Raw genomic sequence first — 16,381 nt, 5'->3', positions numbered from 1 at the left:
AATAATCCTTACACACTGCCTTTCCTGAACTGTTGTCCTGTGTTTTGCTGTGAATTTCTCCTATCTCATTTAGACCATAAGCTTTTCAGATAGGGCATGCATCTTGTAAATTTATGGTGTTGCAAGTGTGTTTAATGCTAATAATGTACAGTGACAGGGCAGGGCAGATTCATAAGCAATGCCCTGAAAAAGAGGCAGCTATTGAATTCATAATCTGGCACTTCATATTCACAAGAGAGAAAAAAGCTGTCATCTCAGAATAGGGGATCTGCTATAAAACGAATGGGTTTTTTGCACTAATGGTTATCAAGAATTCATACATTTCACTTCATTATCAATTCCATATATTAGTGACTATTTCTTAATGTTACTTGTATCATAAAGCTGTTGCTTAAGTTCATTCAATCACTCATATTTGTTAAAAGAAAGGTTTCACAAATAAGAAGCAAATTAGACCCAAGGTATATGAGCAAAACACCCACACATGCCTGCCCATCAAACTTCATAATGCAGGGAGCAAAACAACTTCATATGTAAAATAAGGTAGAAAGTTCCTTAGTGATACTTAAGGAATAACATCTGAGTCATACAAGGAGGGAGAAAGGAAGCACAGTGTTGGGTGGCTTAAACAAGGGAAATGTTTGGGAGCTGTAGTTTCTGCTCCGGACCTGTATTTTCAGAAGTAAGATGAAAGACTTCATCAAACAGAAGGAGGACTTGTAGGAAAAGTAATTTCTTTACAAAATTGTTGGGGGCCAAAATACTATTTTTGAGGAGCCCATTTAATTACAGCTCTGAGCTTAGAGTAAGCTGAGTGCTCCTGGAAAAGAACTCACATTCTTGCTCATTTTTCATCAGCACCAACATTTTGGCAGCACCAGGTGACTGCCTGTTCTAAGCACATTCTACAAATTTACTTCAGAGTAGTAGAATGCCTTGCTGTGTGTGCTCAGATGCTCCTTAAAAGCCATAACTGAAGATAGCACTACAAAGAATGACTCCCAGAAAAAGAAAAGGAAAAAAAAAAAGAAAGAAAAATAAAAAAAAAAAAGGTTAAGAAAAGAGGAAAAGAGGCCTGCATTGATCCAGGATAGCTTAATCCAAAAAGAGAATTTTTGTTGAGACATCTCAGCAGGGAACATGAAATTTGGCATGAAAAATATTCTCAGCTGCCCCATGTTTCTTGCTTCTTTGGGAGTGCCTGTCAGCCTGCTTGCTGTCGCCCCAGAGGCAGCACATGCAGTGATACCCACATCTGGCAGCTTGATCACCCACTTGTTAACCCACAGGAAACCTTCCTACAGCATCCCCACTCTTAGCGCCCTCCCAAGCTGCTTCTTAAAAGGAGCAGAACCTTGTGGGAGGACCTCAGAGACCACATTTCCCCCAGCACTCCCCCTTAATCACAGCACAACTGTGGCTGAGTTTGGCAGTAGAAAACGCTGTGGTAATTCCATTGGACATCAAATCCACAACATTAAAATCCTTTTTTTAAAATTTATTTTGATTCCTTTCCATTCTACTAATAGCTAGTCCTCTGGAGTAATCAAGTCAATTGAAATTTTTGTGCTATGGAAGTATGCTACCTTAGAGAAATAACTCTTTTTCTTTTTTTTTCTTTCTTGGTGCGAGGGGTGGAGGGAGGGGTGGAGAGAGTGAGGGAGAGAGGAAGGGGCCCTCAACTATAAATCTAACAAAGTTAAAGCACTTTTGACATTCATAGGCAAGGCTTTTTTTCTTACCCCAGATCCAACTAATAATTAGAGTGCTTAAAGAAGGTAAGGACAGTAATTCCAAAACATGGCAAGTTTTTTGGCAGCACTAATCTATCTAGATTAAACTGTACCTTATAGGTACCATTTTTATTCCTATTGCATACCATATGATCTATAAGGAAAAAAAAACCCTATAAAATATGAAAAACAGCAACAAGGGGGAAAGGTGTAAAAATAAGTAAGATAGAGTAACAAAATAAGATAAAAAATAGGGATTAAAAGTACTGATTGAAGAAGTTGTAGAGTTAATTTTCTTATTTCACCCAGCCAAAGATATCTATCAGGCTTTCTGCAGTGATTCAATTCATCAAACATCCACAGGTAAACACATGAACTATCTGTCTGTCTGTGTCTGTGTTCAGTATGAGGTGACCTCTTTCTTGGCTTTGGTTGGCTGTCATGTTAATAAATATAATAAATATTTGAGGTAGGTGTGTAGTTTCTCGCCATTAATGATATCTTCTTCAGAAAATATACAAAGTAAATGTCTGAGTCCCAGTGATAGAACAGGGCATGCATAGAATTTAGTTTCAAATACCTCTTCAAGGGATATTTACTACCAAGAGCAGGCTCCACAACTAAACTTTAAAGAAAATAGTTGTGCATTCTCACCTTTCTGGATCAAATGCAGCATGCTACACTGAGCCTCCAAAAGTGTCTTTCTATATCCCATGTAAATATTTTCATAAATAGCCTTGATTGGAGATGCTGACCAGGTCAAACAAACAAACAAACAAACAAAAAAAAAAAAAAAAAAAAAAAAAAAAAAAAACAACCTTGGTTGTTTTTTCCCCTGAACTAGGGAGTCCTTAAAAATATTTATCACAAAAGCAGAGAATTTAAATTTAAACAAAGCTCACTAGGTGGCAAAAACTTTTTTTTCTTTTAAATACAGTCCCTAATGAAAATTTACAAATATTTTTATGCTGAGGAATATACCCACATGAACCAACATTAAAAACATTTTTACAAGATTTTAAAGTAATATTTTTAACCAGCTACGTTATTATTCTCATATATACATTTCTGAAGGAAATGGGGATGGAAATATTCTGCAAAAGAAGGAATAACTCTGCATCATCAATTTTGCACTCCTTCCTGAGGTTAAATTGTGTTATACCCTACTATTCCACCTGCTACAATCTACCATCTCTGTGCCAATTAAGATGGAAATTAAATTTTCCACAGACAGCACCTAACTGTGAGTACTCCAAGGAAAAGTTGTCTATCTGCAGAAGTCTAAAAATGACAGGGTTGTGCCCACACAGGACACAATCTCTTGCTGATCCAACTCTGATGCAACCAAAGTAATGCCAAGGACTGGCTTAACCTTGGTGCTCTGCTAGCAGCAGCTCTTGTCTTCCAGTGCAGCATAGCCAGCCTGTACTCTTGAAAATAGCAGGAGTTAATTGAAAATCCAACTTAAGCATAGCTAAAGAATGAAATAAAAAAGAGCAAGTCTGTTCAAGAGAAGAAAAATCATAAAAGATTCTTACTTGAGAATGAGCAATCAATCTTTCCTTGGCTGAGGAGGAGTGTAGACTGTGCCAATAAAATACTTTGTGAGCATTAAAAATACACAGGCAGTGGATAGTCTTTGACAAACCCCAGCTTGTAAGACATGTCTCTTTAAAAGGGGGAAAAGCCTAAGGACAGGTTTTAGAGCATCCTTAGGTACAGCACTAAGATAAGACTGCAACATCAGCCAAGAGATGTTTGTGGTCTGAAATATAAATCAAATAGAAAACTCTTGGTATCCTTAGTCCCTTCTTTGGAATAATAAATGGTGATAAAGTGGCTGAGGTTTAGCATATGCGACAACAACTATAGGCATTTTTACTGCTGAAAATTCCATATGAAACTTCTACGACCCTATTCACGCTGAGGCAGTGAGCAAGAAATTATACACCCATTTCATTAATGTCAGTGGCAGCTGAGAAGCTGCTAGGAATTTCAGGTAGTTCTCAGCAGGAGTCCTTCTCTAGGAGCTCCTTCCATCTGCAGAAGGTCAGAGAATAAAGTAGCTCCTTCTAAACTGCAATGGAGCTGATTCATTCTTTCCCTTCTTTTCACGCAAGGGATTTCTCACAGAAAGTTAAAAAGATTGTGGAGGCTTCTTTGTAGTGCCTTGTCCCTCTCAGTTAAGACTTGCAGATTACATAGTCACAAAAAACACTATTTCAGAAATATTTCTAAAAATCTAATCCAGTCCAGTGCAGATTTCAGCAAGAGAAACTCTTTTTAGCAAACTCAAAACAGGGAATAGAGACAAAACCCTTTGCTGCAGCTTACCAAGATGGCACAGTCTATGCCACTCCTTCCTCCTGTCCCAAACACCTCTTAGTGCCATTGCAGCTTCCTGAGTACTTCCCATGCAGAACAGCTTTTCCAAACTCTCCTTTTTTGAGAAGTAGCCTTTCACTGTGACACTCTTCCCCTCCATCCTCAATGCTTCCCTCACAGAAATGTACATCATGCTCTGCATTAAACACCACAAGAGTATAATCTAAGGTTGGTGCAGATACAGAAATGTGATGGACCAGCTGCACTACGACCACAATGGTCAAGGAACTCAAAACAGATCAATAAACAAGCCTTGCAAAAAAAAAACCCAAAAAACCAAAAAACAACAACAACAACAACAAAAAGAACACAAAAAAACAAGTAATAAAAAACCCATAAAACAACAAAAAAGATCTCTTCCTTGCAAAAGAAATACACAGCAAGTACAGTTGAATTGTATCGTTTTGCCATTCAGAAATGCTTGTGATATGTAAGAGGACTATACCATACTCTTTCACAGAGGCACAGAGATATACAGTGTCATCACTGCCATTAGAAAATACATGTGCATGCTGTCAGGCTGTCCTTTTGCTGAAAACTACCTCTGGCTGCTGTGCAGATAGTTACAACATTGTGCCTGGTTTTTTTAATAACTTTTTAATTTTAACCATGTTTTCCTTTTGAGTGAGAGAATCAGTTAAGAAATCAATAAGCAAAAATAAAATGTGTCTGATACCTTAGGTTTTAAATTTTTTTGTTCTGTTTTGGTGTGCAGCTTTTAGCTTTATATTAAGTGTTACTAGAATCTTTTCACAGGGTGGTGAAGACAAAACAATCCTGTTCTAGCTGGAGACTCAAGGACAATCTCTTCAAACTCCAGGCCCAAAGCATAAACAGTGTGAGAAGAGGAGGGCAGGCATGCAAGCAGGAGGATGAAACTTCATAATTCGAAGCTATTAACTGGACAGTTAACTTCTATATGCAAATGGACTAAAACTTATAAAAATGTGAGATCACATGACCATCCTCTTTTGTTTCCATCTTGGAGCCATCTAAGGAGAGCCATAACTGTGGCTCCAGTACTGCCAGGGTGTGGCCTTTGATTTCACTAATTTCCTCTTCTAACTAATTGCACTAAATTAACTACAACATGTGCATTTAGGACATTACGACATAGTCTAACATCAGGCAAAGTGAAACTTTAACTGTCTTTCAGGTCAAGGGATGTTCTTTACTTGTTGGAAGTACCCTTAAAAATATTTAAAATTTACTTATAAACATGGTGAAGGGTAAGTATATAGTAGGTAGATCTGAGGTAAAGTGGGATGAAAGAACAGCACTGCACTCAACAAAATAAGGATGCACTTATATAAGCCATCAGGTGAGAACATTTTCAAGAAGTTACTATCTCTTATCAGAGATCCTGCAAATTGTTTCAGATTCTATTATAAAAAAACTTGATGATTTTACTTTGCAGTAGATTACAGGCACTCATACTCATTTAATAGATACCAGTGTAAAGAAACAAAGTGTAAGGAAACAAATGTAAATTAACAAGTCATAAGATACAAACTTTGTCATTTGCAATTGTGTGACTGTTTAAGTCCTCACAGGAGGATAAGAACCTCTACCATTATGAGTACAGTAGGATCAACAATATTGTTTATATTATTTTTCCTTCCTAGTACTTTTAGTGTTTACTAAACTTTAGTACTTTACTTCATTTCTCTTTTGTGTAGCCTTAATTGCATCTATTTTAACCTAAGAAATGCATCCAGAAGCTCATTTTTGGAATCAGATTGCACAGTTGTAAATATTTGGGAATCAGCATGACTTACAAAACTCATATTAGTAGTTATTTGAAAGCAATGTTGAATAAGTTCTAAATTTTTCCCTGTAGCCCTGACTACAGCATTCCCGTGTGTCCCACAGGAAGTGGTATAATATTTCTCATCTCACTGGTTTCATGTCATGCAGATTCTTCAAACACCCAAAGGCTGGTTTACTTACTTGATGATGAAGATGAACAGTGTAACAAAGGCTGTAATACTGCATCAGTTAGATGTCATTCAGTAAACTTTTGCCTGAAGGCAAGTATGTAATACACAAGTTCTGTGCTGTCACTGAACGTGCCCCAGTGATGTTCTGGTGCACAGCACATGAAAGCTTGTGACACAGATTCTGGGTATAATCTTCAGATCATCCCTAATGAAGATCCTGTTAGTTGTCAGAATGGTGCAATGGTGATGTGTAGGAGAGGACTTGTGCTGCCTTGGTGCCACTGGATGATGGCGGAAAAAAAAATATTCATTGTACTATTACCTGGAAATAAGCATGTTTCCATCACGGCTGAATGGATTTCACCTGGGATTATATCTGAACTGAAATAGTCAGAATCAAGCTTTGACAAAGAGAAGCCTCTATTCTGTCATTTGCCACAGTTCCTTTTTAATTCCATGTGACTGGAGGGGTTGGGATTGAAATGAATCTTCTCTTAATATCATATCACTGCTGGAGTTTTTTATTAAACTATTTTAATTGCTTAAAACTTGCATTTCAGTTTCTCATAAATACTGCCTAAATCAATTTAGTGCCAGACAACATCTGCAACATTCATTGCAACTTGTTCCCAGAAAAATAGTTAATTCTTAAAAACCTTAACAGCTTCAGACTTCAATTGAATGACTTAATAATCAAAATTTTAATTTACTTCCCCTTCTTTCCTTCAAAAAGTTTTAAGACAGGTTAACCTGTCAAGAGCAGCATTGCTACTGATCCAGCTGAGGCAGAGAAGGAGGTTGTATATCCTCATTATTACCATAATTTGGAATCTGTTCAAAAATTCTGATTTACTTTGTAGCAGAGGATTATGGCTGAATTTGGAGTACTTTATGGTCTACAGAGGCTTGTGAAATTCAGATATATAAACTGTCAGTTAAACATTTCATGAAAAGCCCTACCTTCTACTAATCCAAAGAAACAAGAACAAGTGCTTGAGGGGATGAAAATCCACAATATGTTTTGGTAGCTAACCACTTACAGAAATATTAACATTCTTGGGCAGGTTTGCTCTCTGAGCTTCTGAAGTAACTTTGGAGCAGCAGGATTCAGTTTCTAGCAGATTTCCAACACCCTGAAAAAAAATTTTCAGTCAGAAGCCTCTAGTATTTATGAATTATTAATGCTGGCTTTCTCTACTTTTTTTCTTAGTTTTGCTTTTGTGTGCCTGCTCAGCTAAGTAATTCAAAAGACTGATAGAGACATGAATAGATATGCTAATTAACACCAAGGCTAACCTTTAAAGTTCCTTAAAGCTGTCAGCTTTCAATGAAATATTTTCATTTTTCTTTTTCTGAACTGGAATACAAACACTATTTGTACACTTGGCGCCAGCAGGGATGCCCCTAGGAATCAGCTTTTAAGATTTTTTTTCATTGTGGAAAACAGTTTAAGAAAGGTGTCAATTTTACAATCCTCATTTATAGTTCCTGTCATGGGAACATCTTCATGTTGTGCCAGTAGCTTCCCTCATTTCTTAATTGTCATCTAAACAAGCTATGGAGATTTGAATACCTTACATATTGTCCTCATGAAATAGAAAAATCTGAAGTGGGGGAAAAAGAGAGAGCAAAAGAGAAACTTGGAGACCTGAGATGCTACACTAATATGTGTACTGAACATAGAAGGAGAATTTCTTACTTTCAAACAACAGTTCAAAACCACTTTTGATAAACTGAATAAAGGGCAAATTCATTTTACAATCCCCACTTAACTCTTCTGATAAGTTGTTCCTTCCAAAGATTTCAATGCATGAGAAAAATAAAAGTATCTCTACAATCCAGCAGTGACTGTGTTATATCCTTTCTGGTCACTGCTGAACCATAAATATAGATAGCCACAAAACCAAAGTATTTGATAGGAGAAATGAAAGAAAACCCAGTATTATTCCTATTTGTCTGAGCCAGACACCAAAACACAAGCAGAAGCAACCAGAGCCTAAATTCCAGCTTTTGTTAAAATATAACTGGTCTCTTTACCTTTCTTCTATTTTCCCCCTTCCTCCTTTTATATTACAACTGAGTAAGAAGAATCACCAAACTTCACCCAAGTTCAGTACTGTGATTTCTGCATTCCTGTTCAAATGAATAGGCACTCTGAAGCTAAATTCACAACCTGTTTAGAGATTTGAAGTTACTCAGTCCTGTGAGGAGTGCAGGCAGAGCTGCTTTGAAAATGCCAATACTTTAGGTACATTCCAAATTGCAAATACAAAACTTGGATGAAAGTCTGAACTTCCATCGTAAATGAAGACTTCTGTTCATGTTCACAAATATACTGCCTACAGCAGCTACAATTTGCATCTGTTTTACTTGATTTGTGAATAAAAATTTGATCTTTGAAATACAGAATTTGAATACAGTTATTGTGATAAAAATGTGGGTTTGTTGTTTTTGGGGTTTTTTAAATATGTACTATTATCCCAGCAGGGTAACTACACCAGAAAACTGATTTACTACTTCAAATGAAGCAGGCAAATTTTCAAATTATAGCTTACTTGATTTTGATCGTCATTAGGCACAGCAACTAACTTCCTAGGGCCAGGTGCTGTAAAGGGCTTAGGCACCAACACATCTGTCGAGGGCTAAGGTAAAGGTCTGAAGCAGCAAGTAAACAGACTGGCTGGGAAACTGTACGGTAACAGTAAGTGTCCCCTGACCCCACCACAAACTATGTGGGGTCTTCTTTCTGCAGATGTTGGTTTCTGAGAAAATTATTTAAAATTGAATCCAGTCTCAGCTCTCTTGTAATTTGATAAGCAATCAGCATATTTTTCAGAAATGAAAAACCTGCTTTTACACCGTATATGTGCCACAGTGATCTCATTCAATCCATGAACTTTGCTATAACATGAAAATGCAAAATATACGCACCATATTACATAAAGAAAAGAATCTCTGGAATAAAATACCTGTCATACCAGGAATTTTAAAGATATCCTTCAAGTTTTATTTCTTCTGTACATAGGAAGATTCAGTGAGACAAACCTCAAAGAAATTAAGGTTCTTCTCATGCTCAAGTAATAAATTGATGTCACCTTCACTGCTATTCATAGCAGGCTTAATATTACAGTGAAATAAAGGTTTGAAAGCAAAAGTTAGGTAATATTCACTTAGCTTCTTTCCCAACATTATTTGTAACACAAAGGCTCTTCTATCTGCACAATTTGCACTGTGTCTTCTCCTCAGGTCAAGTTTGTTGTGTAATTTTCTCTTGATCATTCCTTCAAAATAATGAGGAAATTTTCTTTCTTAGGTAGGATGCTTTGCTATGTGTTTGGCACCTACTTCCAATTACTTGTTTGTAAACAACTTCCTGACCATCAGTTTGCTCGACTTTGTTGTTTTTAGTTGAAAAAACTGGAAAAGGTACCTATCTTTCTACAAATGATGTCCAGTGAGCAGCTTATCTGTATGAATATATGATCAGGTTAGTTCAGTAAAAAAATTTTTGTCTTTGTCCCACATATATCCTCTACTTCAGTATGATCAGCTCAGTCCAAAACAGTAAATTCCAACCTATTTTGACTCCCATTGACACAGGCACCTTTTAGGAACTAAGTCTGGATTGCAATGTCCAGCCTTTCTAGAGATACTGAGGTGTTATGTGAGCACCTCTTAATGTTTTTGTAATTAATACAACTTAATCCAACTTTATGCCTTAAGTAATATATTAAAATTTTGGAAAACATGGAATTAGGTAAATGATCTATATTATAAAATGTAACTGAACTATATTACATTACATATTTTCTAGGTAATTATCTCTTATTGTCTTCATTTATATATAGAACAGGAAGTAAAAAGAAAAGGCAACAAAACTAGATAGTACTTTTCAAGAACGCAAACCTAAATGTTACCATTTTTATAATAATCTGAGCATCTCAGGGTTGTGGCCAATTTTGTGTCTCAACTTTATTTAATATCAATGTTACCATAAATAACATTTTGCATTATGTTCTTTCATCTAAAGAGTCACACAGGGCTGAAAAAAAAAATACCACACTCTGAAAGATGAAGGAATCTTCAACAAATCCCACATAGTGCCAAAGATTGAAGGAGATCATTAAAACACCTCATTCCCCTGGTAGTAATAGAACTGGAGGGACTGACCAAGGGTTTATCACAGTGCAGCTCACATTATTGCACCAGAGGAACACAAGCACATTCGAAAATAAAAGTTACACTTTTTTTATTCTAATCCATTCACAATATTATAATAGATTTTCTCTCATAAGAGAGAAAATTTGTACAAAGACAGAAAAATTGTTTAACAAGACCACACCATAGCCAATTGGAGAGCAGGAACGTATTGAATAACCCTTAAAAACAAACTTCTGCATTGTGACCATTTTGAATCACTGCATCAAACAATCAGAAATTAAATACATGACATACATTTAAAACTCCCATGCTGCTTTTCTCAATGAAAAGTCAAAAAGACTGTGCATCTCCTTTACAAAAAATAAGTGTAACTTCTTAATGTAAAATTTTAAATTTCCAAAGTTAGAAAGCGCAACTTGATGTTTTCCTAAGTTGAGTAAGATCAATATTACATCATGCCCCCATTTATTATTTTAGTTTAGTTAATTACTGTGGCATTTATGCTTATGATTTTTATGGCAATGATCACATATGCCCCTGCTTTATTTTAGAGAAAGGGTCCCATACCTATAGTCAGTCAGACATTTGAAGTCATTGATAATTCTGTAATGGGACTTTAAATCTTGGCTCTCCAGAAATCATCCAAAGCTATGTGAAGAAGAAAATAGGTAACAGTGAGATGAATAAGTCATAAATCCATAAAATCCAACAGTGTTGTGGAATGTTGCAAAATCACACACACATATATATATATATATAGAGAGAGAGAGAGAGAGAGAGAGAGGATTCAAGTATTCTCTCTCCCTTTCTGCTGCATTTCTGCATGTCTCTAGACCATGGTAGTCACCAAAGACACAATTTACACAATATATTATCTCAAGAAAGAATGAGCTGGGAACAGGCTTGTCTTATCAAGACTGAATAATCCCATTCCACTTTCCTTTCCTCAACCCTTCCAAATCTGCTCATGTCTGTGAGGTTACACCACTTGTTTTGTATTTTGATTTCTTACCTTCAGGGAAGCACTGAGGGTTTTGAATTTGTTTTTCCTGCTTTTCCTGCTAGAAATATTATTGAAAGAAAATTAAAGAGTTCACCTCTTTAATTTGTGAGTAGGAATTTGTGTTTCAGCTGAATACTTTGAAATAGAAATTGTTGGTTTTCTATGCATAGTTATGATCAACAATTTTCAGGCCCCACAGTAATCTTCTCCTACAAGTTCCAGATGGGCATACAGTATTGGAATACTATGGCTCTAATACAGAATTCACCAGGTTTGTAAATCATCATAAAACCGTACACATATTTAGTTCTATGAAAATATACTGCATTGAGGGAGGCAATGTATAAATAAATATATTAAACTCCATCACAGCTGTGCGACTTCATATAGTAGATCACAAGAATAAGCAGAAATATTTTATTGCTTGAATGCTGCTGGCATTTGAGATATTCAAGAAATTGCCTATTCACTTAATTCTCTTGTTAACTCTGACCCTCCAGACGTTCATTTCAAATCAAATTGTGTTATTCTGATCATGCTATCAACATCGACATTTCTATTAAAAAGAAAACTCATTTATTTGACAAAATCTCAGCATTAAGATATCCAATCCCACATGCTTTTTGCCCCTCTAGTGTGTTAAATGATATGATTTGTTATCACTCACAATGTATATAAGAGTTATACTTTTGCAATTGATATGGATATGGTTGCAACAGTCAAGAGAGATGAGATTAAAGGATGAAAGAGTTCAATATCAGTAGCTGAAAAAAGTCACATTGGAAGAAACTGTACTTTCTTTTTTTTTCCTCTTCCCTAAACCTTCTGAGTCATCACCCTTTCCTTAATAAAACTTTGTGCCTGTAGTGGACAGTCACAGGACAAGATGAAGCAAGTGTAGGAAGAGAGGAACGGGCTACCAATTAAGAAAAAATATGAATTATTTTTCTAAGAAGGGCTGTATTGGCAAGAAGAGAGATGTGGTACTTCACTCTTAAATGAAAAACCTAAGGAATATTTCTGAACATGCACCAAGAGGAAGCCAAATTTCCAGGAAACCCTGGGAGGTGGGGGGGAGGCAAAAGCATGAGTTAGAGGAAGATATCATCAAACCAGCACAATCTTATTAAATGAGAATCAGTGCCAGCAGCTGATCTCTCTGTAATGAAAGAGACAACTTATGACAGGGAAGATAGGAGGACTTTCCACCTGAAATAAGCTATGAAATTTGGATTGAGGTCACATGTGGTGGGTTGACTTTGGCTGAACGCCAGGCACCCACCAAACCACTGTATTTCCCCTCTTCCAAGCTGGACAGAGGAGACAAAATCAGATGGAAAACAACCCATAGGTTGAGATAGGGCAGTTTGCTAAAGCAAAAGAGAAGTTTGCTCATACATAACCAAAAAGAAAAATTATTCTCTATTTTCTATTATTACTTTCTGTTTTTTCTACTTTCTCTTAGCAAGTCATAGTCAGTGTTCAGCCATTTCCCAGGATGCACGGCTCCTTCATGAGTAGAGGTTGCTCCAGAAGGCAAACATTGTAAATAACAAATGCCTCTCTTCCTCCTCCTTCCCTTAGTTTTATATGTGAGTGACATCACATGGCATGGAGCTCCCTTTGGTCAGTTTGGGTCGGCTGGCCTAGCTGTGTCCCTTCCCAGGACCACCCCAGCCTGCGGATGGGGCTGATGCAGAGACATGGCTGATGCTGTGCCAGCGCTGCTCAGCAGCACCAAAACACTGCTGTGTTATCAACACCTTTCCAGACACAAGTGCAAAGCACTGTGAGGGCTGATGTGGGAAAATTAACTCCAGCTCAGCCAGAACCAGCACATCATGTCACATCAACAACTCCGTATTTTGGTCTTCACATATCTTATAATGATGTTTGCATTGGAAGACAGATCAATTCCAATCTGAATAATTATCTTTTGAAAAGGATCTTTCTAAAAATCCTCAAACTCTAGTTTCATTTAAGTATGGTAGTATTCTTCCTGCCTTGTCTCCATGAGTAGAGTGTGATGGTGAACAGCAACACTGTTCCACCTAAGGAATGGTTGTATTTCACTTATCAGAAAAGTGAATTGCATAGTGATCCTTAGTTTTTTTCAGAATAATTTTCTAGCAGATAGGTTGGTCTTGTAAATAACTTTAAAATTCTACCTACAAAACACACAGCTTCAATTTACACCAATAAGTAGATGTATTGGGCAAGCATACAAGTAAGAACAAAAATGTAGTTGATGACCATACAGATAATTTTATTTAGAAGGATATTACATTGCATACCAATGCATATTATTCAGCTTGAAATTCCTAGATGTAAAGAGAAAAGCCCAAACTTACCCGAGGAAAATTACTTATAAACAATTAATTAAAGTTACATAACAAATAATCCTAGTGGATATAAGTATAGAAATGTCTCAGTAGACTATTAGATGGTAACAAAATACTGCCTTACCCAAAAAGCATAATTTATGCATATTTCAGTTTCTATGTTATCTTTATCAAAATCCTTTTGCATAGGGCAGCAAAAATCCTAATATACAGAGGTTAATTTAGGTAAAAACTACCACAATTCACAATTGCATTAGCACCTATTAAGCGTCATTGTTCATGGAAATTTTAATGATACATTCCAGAGTGAATAAAAGCAGAAGATGATTAGGAACAAAATTGTTTCCATGTATGCTGACAGAACTGCTGAGCATAATTATACATTTCTAGGGCAACCTGTTTGGAGTTTACTCCATAATTTTATGTAAATTTTGAATTACTTCATTTTTTCAGGTTAAATGCTAATATGTTATTTCATTTCTCCGTTGAGTTACAGGAGTACTAATGGACACAGATTGCAATTGATGGAACAGGCATCAGATAAAAGTCTAGAAGCATTTCAGAATTACAAACTTTTAATTAATTGTTTTCTACTGCCACATTGTTTCTCCTGAACAAGCTGCCAAAATTTTCAATCAGTTACTAGATATTAGCTGCATTATATATATTGAGAGAAGAAATCCATTTCAAGAAAAATATTCTTTTGGGAGAAGTATTTTATTTTCCCCCTCCTTTTCCTCATTTATTCACTGCATGATGCAGGCTTAACTCAGCTTATACAGCTTCATGTAATACACTTGCAGTAATCTGTACAACATAAAAAGACAAGCAGAAAAAAAGAAAAATCAAATACTCTGAAGACAAATATGTGGGATCAGAGCTGTTGAAAAACCTGCCTGTTTAGATTTCCCCAAGTTTCAGTGAATTATACCACTGAAATCTTGTGGAAACCACTTGATTCTTCATTAGGTTTGCAGTGGAAGACAAAATAAAGCAAACTTGAAGGTGATGTACATGAAAACAAAATGAAAAGAGAAGAGGGGATGGAAAGGAGGGAGGGAGGGAGGGAGGGAGGGAGGGAGGGAGGGAGGGAGGGAGGGAGGGAGGGAGGGAGGGAGGGAGGGAGGGAGGGAGGGAGGGAGGGAGGGAGGGAGGGAGGGAGGGAGGGAGGGAGGGAGGGAGGGAGGGAGGGAGGGAGGGAGGGAGGGAGGGAGGGAGGGAGGGAGGGAGGGAGGGAGGGAGGGAGGGAGGGAGGGAGGGAGGGAGGAAGGAAGGGAGGAAGGGAGGAAGGGAGGAAGGGAGGAAGGAAGGAAGGAAGGAAGGAAGGAAGGAAGGAAGGAAGGAAGGAAGGAAGGAAGGAAGGAAGGAAGGAAGGAAGGAAGGAAGGAAGGAAGGAAGGAAGGAAGGAAGGAAGGAAGGAAGGAAGGAAGGAAGGAAGGAAGGAAGGAAGGAAGGAAGGAAGGAAGGAAGGAAGGAAGGAAGGAAGGAAGGAGCACCTATGGTCTCCAGCACTTTTTTAACTTGTGACCTTTTCTTCAACTCCTCCATCTTCTTTACTGGGATAAAATTTGCTAAAACTGAGAAGGGATCATCACTACAGCCTGTAGATAGGTTCACACTGTAGGAGGTTCACACTCTCACATCCCACTAGAAGGGATATGTAAGTTTCTTTTAATGATAGATATCCTTCTAATTTTTCAGTATCTGCCTTGGTTTACTTGCCCTGTACAGTTGCTCTCAGGGATGCAGAGATAAAGAAAAACCTGCAGTAGCAGACCTTAATTTCTCCATTGTTATTTGATAATAAGATGCTCCAGACCAAGATCAACAGCATTTCTCAGATCCCTATAACCTGGATATTTTGTGGGACCGTATGAACTGACACACAAGCTTTTCAGCAACATAAATTTGATTACCATGAACAAGCTTAAGATGTCTGAGTTATACCTTAACAAAAAGCTACTGTCAGGAAAATAAGGCTTTAAAAACTGTAAAATACTAGGCCACAAGAAGACAATCTTCCTGAGCAGATGTTGGGAGGAAAGATCAGTCAGCTGTTCTTTAGATGTTTATGAAGAAAGTTTTGATCAAAGCCACTGGACAAGGAGGTTGTTGGGAAGTGTCCTTGTGCTGAAACACTGATTTCTTGACTTTGCCTTACAAGCTGTATGCTTCTGATCTTTCCCAATTATGGACTTATCTTTCTTTCCCTTCTTGCTGCAAATGAATTGAAGAATCTTATCTGTCCCTGTAGCAAACAAGTGAGATTGTGGGGTTTAAAGACTCTCTAGATGAAATTATCTGTATTACTGGAAGAGAGATGAAGAAGTGAAGCTAGTTTGATAAATTATAACAGTGAACAGGTAAGCAAGGTTATAAGTGTAACAGTGATACCTTCTACAAAATGATTCATTTCCCCTTAGCAAATAAATTTTAAAATAAATAAAATCAGCAGCTTAGTCATTAACGACGGCAACTGCCCAGTAAACAGAAAAGTGGCTTTGTTTCCCTAAACCATATTTTTTACCTTGTGACAGAGGGTGGATATGTAGCTAAAGCTCCACTTTGAAATCTATCTTTCCCCAGCAAGTAGTTTCAACAAATGTGCCACTCACATGATCCTAGAATTTATCGTCATGAGTGCACCACATGGCTAAGAGACAGTATCTGAAATGGAAAAAATAAAAAAATCCAGGAGGAAAATGTTCTATTCCTGCTCCATTTTTTTCCATGTTTAATATAATATGATTTCAAATAAAGGAAAATATTGTTTATATACAAAGCCTTTTGATGGAATTAATTTTAATTGAATTGTAT

The sequence above is a fragment of the Passer domesticus genome, chromosome Z (genome assembly GCF_036417665.1).
Source record: "Passer domesticus isolate bPasDom1 chromosome Z, bPasDom1.hap1, whole genome shotgun sequence".
Taxonomy (NCBI): Eukaryota; Metazoa; Chordata; class Aves; order Passeriformes; family Passeridae; genus Passer; species Passer domesticus.
This window is presented reverse-complemented; position numbering follows the sequence as displayed.